Source organism: Malania oleifera, chromosome 4 (genome assembly GCF_029873635.1).
Source record: "Malania oleifera isolate guangnan ecotype guangnan chromosome 4, ASM2987363v1, whole genome shotgun sequence".
In the NCBI taxonomy this organism is placed as follows: Eukaryota; Viridiplantae; Streptophyta; class Magnoliopsida; order Santalales; family Ximeniaceae; genus Malania; species Malania oleifera.
Window position 1 is genome coordinate 88,860,674 of NC_080420.1, and position 9,597 is coordinate 88,870,270.

A 9,597-nucleotide genomic window follows, 5' to 3' on the forward strand; every position below is an offset into this window, starting at 1 on the left:
ACTTTTAAAAACCCAATTCATCCCTCCCCTCCCCACCCCCCCTCCCCCCCCCCCCCCCCCGGCCTCTTGGGACTACACCTTAGTTTTCACACCACCTTATTTGCCACTGAGTCCCATAGGTTATTCCCCTTCACACCCTCTAGATATCCCAAAAAAATGCAATGACGAGACTTTGGGTCAAGCTTAGACCTCTCCTCGCTACATACGTGAACATGGGTTGGACACCCAAATATTTTTCAATCCGGAATATTCTACTGCATTTTCTGTCCAAACCTCTTCTGCCACTCTACCCTCTAGTGATGCCCTTGGTGATCAATTTATCAAAAACCAAGTCATACTCACTACCTCGGCTCAGAAGTTCTTCGATAGCCCTACATTTAATCTGAGACACTGAGTCTTTTCAGAAAGAGTACGGTTCATCTGTTCTGTCACACCATTTTGCTGAGGTGTCCGGAGAACTGTAAAGTGTCTCTGGATGCCCTGCTCCACACAAAACTCCATAAACCAAGAATCGACGTACTCGATCCCATTATCCGACCTTAAGTATTTGATTCTCCTTCCTGTCAGGTTTTCCACTTCAGCCTTCCAAATCTTAAACTTGGAAAACATATCTAATTTACGATGCATGAAGTAAACCCAAACCTTCCGTGAGTAATCATCAATGAAACTCATATAATGCATATATCCACCCTTTAATGCAACTCTAACCGAGCCCCAAACATTTGAATGCACAAAATCAAGAATACCCTTTGTCTTGTGTATAATTGATCTAAACCTTGCCCTATTCTGTTTTTCAAGAACACAAATCCTGAAAAATTCCCAACTGGCATGATTTCAAGCCCTTCAACAATTTCCTCTTGGGTAGTTCTTTCATGTCGTGTTCCCCCATATGCCCAAGGTGCATATGCCACAAGACGGTCTCATCTGATTTAGCATCTATGGCTGCAGCTCCATCTACAATGGTAGTTCCCTACAATGTGTAGATATTCCCATCCAGTTTCTACCCTTTCATTACAGTTAGATTACCTTTCCATACCATCAAAACTCTACCTTTGGACTTGTAATTAAAGTCATTACAATCTAAAGTTCCAAGTGATATCAAACTCTTCCTTAACTATAGTATATGTCTTACATTACACAAGGTTCTTACAGCACCATCAAATATTTTTATCTTTACATTTCTTATGCCAATGATTTGTTAAGAAGCATCATTACCCATAAGAACTGATCCAGAATTCACTAACCTGTAAGTGCTGAACAACTCCTTGTTCAGAGTCATATGATAAAAACATGCCAAGTCAAGTATCCAAGAGTCCATTAGATTATCCGACCCTATTGAAACTGATAGAACATCACCATCACTATACACTGAACCTCCTTCTTGAACAACATTCACAGATTTTGAAGTGCTCTCATGTTTTTTAGAATTTCCCTTCTTCCAATCCGGACACTTCGGTTTTACATGCCTCTTTTTACCGCATTTATAACACTGGATTTCTTTCTTCTTCTTGGATTGATTTCGGGATTTCTGACTTGATCCATGTTTGGATTTTCCTTTGTCTCGTTCATTATTACCCTTTACCACAAGTCCTTCTCCTTCATCACATATTTTCAATCTTTGATGAAAATTTAGTAAAGCACTTGTTACCTCTTCAAGCTCAATAGTTTCTTTTCCCTATGTAAAAGTGGTCACAAGATTTTCATAGGTATAAGCTAAGGGCAAAGAGTTTAACAACATCAAATTTTTGTCATCCTCATCAAACTTAACATTAACTCTCATCAAATCACTAATAATTTGATTAAAAGTATTAATGTGTTGATTTAAGTTTGATCCTTCAACCATCTTAAGTCAATACAAACATTGCTTAAGAAAAAGTTTATTATTAAAAGATTTGGACATGTACCGACTCTCTAACTTTCGCCATATAGGCGCTGGAGAATCCTCCTCCATCACCCGATAGAGTACTTCGTCGGCCAAACACAAACGTATTGTAGAAGCGCCTTTGCATGCAATTCTCCCTATGTTGCCTCATCCATTCCATCCGATTGAACACCAAGTAAATTCTTTCTCATTCCTTGTTGTACAAGAATGTCTTTCACTCTCCTCTGCCATAAACCAAATTTCCCGGTTCCATCAAATTTGACGATGTCAAATCTTGCAGATGACGATCCCGATGCCATAACAACAATCGTTATGATACCCATTTGTTGTGATATGGATAGGATAAATATAAAGTACAATGGAATAAATACAAAAAGTAAATAAGCACAACTAGAAAATGATAAATAGTAAGAACAACAACAAGGTTTACATGGTTCGGCAAAGCCTACATCCATGAAAGCAATGGCACACGAATTTCACTATGGAAATCTTAAAGTACACAATACAATTCTCAAAATGATCACACACTCTCAATACATGCCCAGAATGACATATTTAACAGTGTTTCTAAGGTTTCCCTCCGATTACCCAACCAACCAAACATTCAAATTCAAAATTCAAAAAACTGCTCGCAGCCCAGAACTTCTCATCGACAAGAACAGGGGATTCTTCGACGAGACCAAGAAGGACACTCATCGATGAGAATAGGGCTTTCGTCAACGAGCCCATTTTCTGCTCTCGGTACCTCAAGATCTCTGAATTTTTCTTGCTCTCTGGATTTCCTCGTCGACGAGTACAGAACATTTGTCGACGAGTCTTCTGCTGCCACTTAGGAACACTTCAAAACTCATGTTTTTCTTCCTTTGTTTGTGAATCCCACTAAGTATAAGAGTCACACACAAATATAAAAATTATTATTATTATTATTATTATTATTATTATTATTATTATTATTATCGTTGTTGTTGTTGTTGTTGAATTTTTGAGTTCTATCCCATTTTGATTATGACAAAGCACCGCATCTCGTTTGTGCATTAAAAAAATGAACGAGTTTACGTTTTTATAAGCACAGATGACCAATGCAAAATGGAAGCCATGAAGCACTTACACGCATACATCATTTGGTGTATTCCATGGATTTGTGAAGAGCAAAGATTGAAGACTTTATATTTGTGTATTGTTTATAAGTTTAAATTGTGCATGCATATCATTTAATTTGAATTGAAGCTTTCTCTCAAACATGACCTTAGTTGGACCCTAGGCACTCTGTATTTCATGGAAAGTTATTTTACAAATGTGCAAAAATTATTTCAAGTGTAAAAATCATCTTTGGAATGAGGAACTCCAAAACATGATTTTCAAAATCCCCTTCATGTTTCTGTCGTCTCATTGATGAGCGATTTTCTTGATCAATAAGTTCTCATCCTAAAATATCTTCAACTTGAAAATTGTATGATTTTATCTTAGCCTTCTTTTGATACCAATAACGTCCCATTTGGAGTTTTCTAAAAAAAGTAATGCCCAAAATATTGAAAGGTGTCCGCAGCTAGAAAAATTCTCTTCATGTTTCTTTTGTTTCATTGATGAGTGAGTTTCTAAATCAATCACTTCTTATCTTAGAAGGTGTTCAACATAAAAGTTGTTGGATGTTTTCTTAGCTTTCTGCTGATACCAAGAATGTCCAATTTGGAGTTGTGTAGAAAAAGTTATGTCTAAAAAACTGAAGGATGTTTGCAACCTCTCGGGAAAGGCGTAGAAAAGGCTGGAAAACGACTAGTTTTCAAAATAAATTATATTTTAACACCCTCAACAGCCATAAAACGGCTATATCTCCAATTCCCCTATAAATACCTTGCCCAAACACTTGAACAAGCCAAGAAAATCATTTGGAAAGCCTACTTGCATATTCTTTGATTTTTAGTCATATTTGAAACTCAATTTGAAGAACAAGTTCAAATTTTCTCCTAATCTTTCTTTTTGAAAATACTTTTAGGGGAAATCTTTTTGGGTTATTCAAGAAAGGCTTGAGCATATATTCACACTCATATATATTGTTTGAAAGCCTTCTAGCGTTTGATTTTACAAAGGTCAATCTTGAAGAAAATATTTCTCCTACTCTTCTTTTGAAAATTCTTTTTGGAGAAAATCTTGTTAGCACAAGAAAGCTTTGCGCATATATTCATTTATATATACTTTCTTAAAAACTTTCTTGAGAAAGGCTAGAGCAAAATATTCACACTCATATATTTTGCTTGGAAGCTTTCTTACATTTTTATATTTAAAAGATTATTTAAGAAAAATTATTTCCATAATCTTACTCTTACTTGCAAAATATTTTTGAAAGAAATCCCTATACTCTATCGAACTTCAATTTACAAATCATTTGAGAATGCATATTAGAATATTTTTCATTGTGCAAATCAGCTTGTGAAGAAGCACTTTCTTGTACGCAAAAACTATTTTCTATCATTTGTATTTTTGCAGTTCAGGTTGTGAACCATATACCAAGTTAGGGGATATCACTTAGAGGGGTGACTCCGCCTATAAGGAGTGGCCAAGTGAGGGGATATCGTTTGGAGAGGTGGCTCCACCTATAAGGAGTGAACCGAGTGAGAGGATATTGCTCGAAAAGGTGGCTTCGCCTATAAGGAGTGTGTAACATGGTGGCTCCGCCCGAATAAAAGAGTGGTATAGTGGAAATCCTTGAGTGATTTGCTCAAGGCGAGGACGTAGCCGGGGATAGCCGAGCCTCATTAAAATTGTTGTATTTGATTTCTCTCTCCCTACACTATTTATATTTTCGCACGTGTATATTTGTTTATTTATTGTTGTGATTGGTTTACATACATGCTTTAAATTTTGTTTGGGATATTATTGGTGAATCGGCAAATTAATTAGCAAAATTTTTTAAAAAAACTCTTGGTATTACACCAATCCTCACAATTATTATTATTATTATTATTATTATTATTATTATTATTATTATTATTATATTTGTTTTCTTTTAATACTTTATCTCAAGTTAAAATATGGAAACATTAAAAATAAATAAAAGTAGCAAAATTGATATTAAATAAATTATAATGAGTAATAATAGTTACAAAATATATAATAAATGTATAATAATTACTAAATAAAATATAGTTTCACTCTCATGGTCTATGCCCTATTCTTTAAAGATATTTGTTATGAAAAATCTATTATTTTCTAAAAACTAAAGCACATTATTTTCTTATGTAATTGGTAAATCAACCTATATATGGATTGAAAATCAAACTTAAACAATTAGGGGAAAAAATTTTCACTAAAGCATTGCAGATGGATCAATCGATCAACAATGCTAGAACTAATATATAGAAAGGAAAAAACTTGCCAAACGCACAAGGCACATTAAGACACAGAATGCACCTAGGGACTTGATATAGTTTTTTTTCTTTTAAATCAAAATTAACTATAGTAAATTTACCTTAACATTTTTAGTTCGTAGAAATATGTCAAGTGATAGGAATATTTTAGGAATTCAAAAGCCTAATCTAAATTAAAATTGTCTATCTATTGGTAAAAGAATACTCATTCCACACACACAAAGCATGTATATATGTTTTTGTCATTTTTAATCATCAATTTAATTAATTTATTTCATTTCTAATCATCAAAGTAATGTCAATTTTATCCTTTATTATGTGTTTATGAAAATTAAAATTCTATGTCTCAAATACTAAAATTGAATGTTTAGATCTTCCAACATCACCCATTGCTTATTCAATGCAAGAAGATCTATAGTCCTATTTCAGGTCCCTATACATACACCCTCCTCTTCATGTATATCATAAGCATCATACCCCTAGCCTCAACCCATTGTTGTCCACTGTCACATGGGTGCGCCATCAAATGCTTTAAGCAATCAATCAAAGAAACTTTTGCCAATTATTTTGGTAAGAGGATCCACACTGTATTATTTTGGTCATCATTAACTAATAAGGAAAGTTTCGAGGTTTTGCGGAGACAAAGTGTCTTATATTTAAAAGTTTAGGTGGATTTTGATTAGTTATGTCTTCAATTATTTGAAATATAAAGATTAATGATAAGGTGAAAGTGAAGATGGGCACAAGTGTTGCTCGTGCTGCATTGCTAGTTCTAGTTTATCAAAGGGACGAAATTGAGTCTAACATAGCCTCAATTTAGTACAATTTATTAAAAATAGCGTGATTTCCCTCACATATGCAAACAAAGGTGGTCTAATCTTTTGGAATATGAAAATTTGGAGTTTAGATTAGTCCCGGGTGAAATAAGTAACTACATTCACTTAACTTGAACAAACATTCTAACTAGCACATTAGTTATAATTTTATGTTACATGAAATTTATGTTTGAAAAATACACAAAAACTATGTGCATACAAAGATATATAAATTTGCAATAATTTTTTTTTCCTAGGAAGTTAGTGATGAAATCACACATTTTCTTACTTTTAACTTTCAAATCATTTTTCTTTCTAGAAAACAACAATTCTCTTATGTATTTTTAGCTTTGATAAGCTACTACTGTCAAGGTCGTAAGTTGGAAACAAGAAAAATGACCATTATTTTTTAATAGAAAATTAGTTGTCATTGGAAGCCTTATCTACGGTGAGAAGAACAAAGCTTGTAATGCATGAACTCTATATATTGGAGGGTTCATTCAAGCAAAATATTTGATAAAAAATGCATACATACGAGAAATTGATGGTTTCTTGATAGTGTGGTCAAGAGGATGAGTCAGTTGGCTTGTGAGGGACGGTTGTCCCATATAGGGAGCCTGGAGGAGGGGGGCTTCAGGGAGTAAAGGGACTTGAAGTCCTATATTGTGGAAGGCTCGAGAGGCTTTGGGCTAAGATCAAGTTTGGAGACAAAGGGGTTGATAGTCCCATCTGCTAGGCTTTTCCAAACGTCCAGTCCAGCTGGAACATGCTGTGCAAACACCGGGGATGGGATAGACAAGCAGAAGAGTGAGCCAAGGAGGCTTAAAGAGTGGGGAGAGAGAGAGAGAGAGAGAGAGGTAAGCTTAAGGGATGATTGTCCAATAAAAGTGATTATCTCATCTAAAACCATCAAAGATATAGTTAAAAGCTCAAACTATTTAGCTGATATACAAAATTGAAGTTCTTTGGAGGATATTGATGCTATGTTCAAGACACTCAACACACTCAATGACATGGCATGGAGTTTTGATGCTATGATTTTCTGAACATGCTGATCCTTGGAGGATATTGAAACACTTATATGAGTTGAAGATGTTTGGTTGTTGGTGATCGTATCTATGATACCTCATGGAAGAAAGGTTTAAAAGGATTAGATGTTACTACTCATATCAACAAGGTGCACCTTTCTTTTCGAGAGCTTTCCCATAAGAACTCCACGGTTAAGCGTGCTTGACTTGGAGTAATCTTGGAATGGGTGACTTTCTGGGAAGTTTTTTCAGGAAGTGTGTGAGTGAAGATAAAACACACTGAAAAGAACACGTATTGGTCTGTGGGGCCAGTCATTAGTCTGATAAGGCCCTCCCTCCATAGTCTGGTCAAGATGAAGGAGGAGATATGCAGTGTTCCCTAATAGACTCAGGTTGGGGCGATACAAAAATGGTATCAGAGCAATTACCCAACCGAAAATGTGATGAGATTCACATCACTTGGGTTTGGAAATGTGGGTTCACAACGAGGACGCTGCGTTCTGTAAGTGGGCGGGAGTCTTCCCATAAGAACTCCACAGTTAAGCGTGCTTAGCTTGGAGTAATCTTGGGATGGGTGATCTTCTGGGAAGTTTTCTCAGGAAGTGTGTGAGTGAGGACAAAACACACTGCAAAGGACACGTGTTAGTTTGTGGGGTCAGTCATTAGTCCGATAAGGCCCACCCCTTATTGTCCGGTCCAGGTGGAGGAGGAGAGACGTAGTACTCCCTCGTAAACTCAGGTTGGGACGTTACAGTGTCTCTAGCTGCAAACACAATGACAGCACATATTTTTGGCACAACATGGACTTTTGAAAAAGGATGGATCTGACGCAATATGGACCCTGGATGCATCAATATGGGTTCTCAGGTTAGATTACACTGTAAATGTATTTTTTGCTATTTTACATTTACTTTTGGTGCCCTAGTAGTTGAATGATATGATAGGAAGGCTATAGATTAAGCTTTTTGATTATATTGTTATGCAATGATGATTGGGGCTTCTTTAAGTCCCCTCTGGGTATGCCCAGAGTATGCTTGTATATACACATTAGATTAATACACTTTTACCTTTACTGATCAAAAAAAAAAAAGCTCAAACTATTTAGCTTAGGAAGTAGACATAGATCTAGTGAGCAAACCATTATACATGTGTCACTTTCTTTTTTTGATTTCATTGTGCATGTAAACTAATTCTATAGGTGAGCATGAACCAAAGTATATGATGCAGGAGTCATCCTCCAATGTGTGTGCCCCAGTTTGACTAATACTTGTATGGTAGATAATTATTGACTCAAATAGATTGAAAGAGCTAAATTTTTGTAACCACCCAATTCAACCCTCCCACTTGGGTGACTACCAAAACCAACAAAATCTAATATGAACTCTTTCAATTACTACATTGTGACATCTACACGGTTTTGATATTCTATAAATTAGCACTTGATTGTATTATGGAATAAAACATGAACTAAAAGGGAAAATTAGTAAAATGACAATCTAGGTGAAACTCCCTTTCTCTCGTCCATTAGTAGCAAAAACCCCGAAACACATCAAACCTCAAAATTCAACCCTTCATAATTCACTTTCAATCTGTGTCAGTCTCTTTATAACCCATGCTTTCTAGTTTCCACTTCCAAAACAGTAGTTTTTAAATCACCATTATGCAGCTTACGCCATAGCGTAGGGGAAATTGAACAATTTGGAGCATCATCCCAACTCCCACTGCACGACAATGCATCCCACACGATCAGCCATTCATGTTCATGCACTTGATTTGTCTTGATGTTAGTATGTATGAACATTGAAATTTAATCACCCATTTATGTAATGAGTTAATATATATATTTTGCAACTTACAAATTTATAAATTGAAACACAAATTTAATTATTACATTACAAAATGAATTACAAATTAAGTAGTTAAAAACAATATATTATTGTTAGAAATGGTGGATTATTTGCCATCCACCCTAGATTATATAATCCAAGCTATCATAAACCCATCAATATAAATTATCATTTATTCATCTATTTACCCACCTAATCCACCATAGATTAGTCATTCTAATCCACTTTAACACACTAATCATGTCCCCTCCCCAGCTTTGGGCTCTGATTTCATTTCAATTCCTATAAGTTTTGCATTAATAGGCATTTAGTTCTAACATCTTTCAACATTCTGATGTCTATAACATTCAATTCCCAAGTTTATTCGGACTACCAAATATCCACATTGTAACATTTAGAAGATTACCAAATGAAAGGCACCCATTCTTACCCTCCCCATGCGTTGGTAGGGAATCCATTCACATGGAGATATTTTACTCTTGGAATTGAATTGCCCTCGCAATCAGTTGGAGAGCAATGCTCCAAAATATAATACTCTTGCACTATTATTATATTTAAAATAATTATCGTTAATTAAGTAAAATTAATATTATTATGTAATAATAATATTATATATATTATAATATAACAATTAATATTTAGAGACCACAATTATTTTTA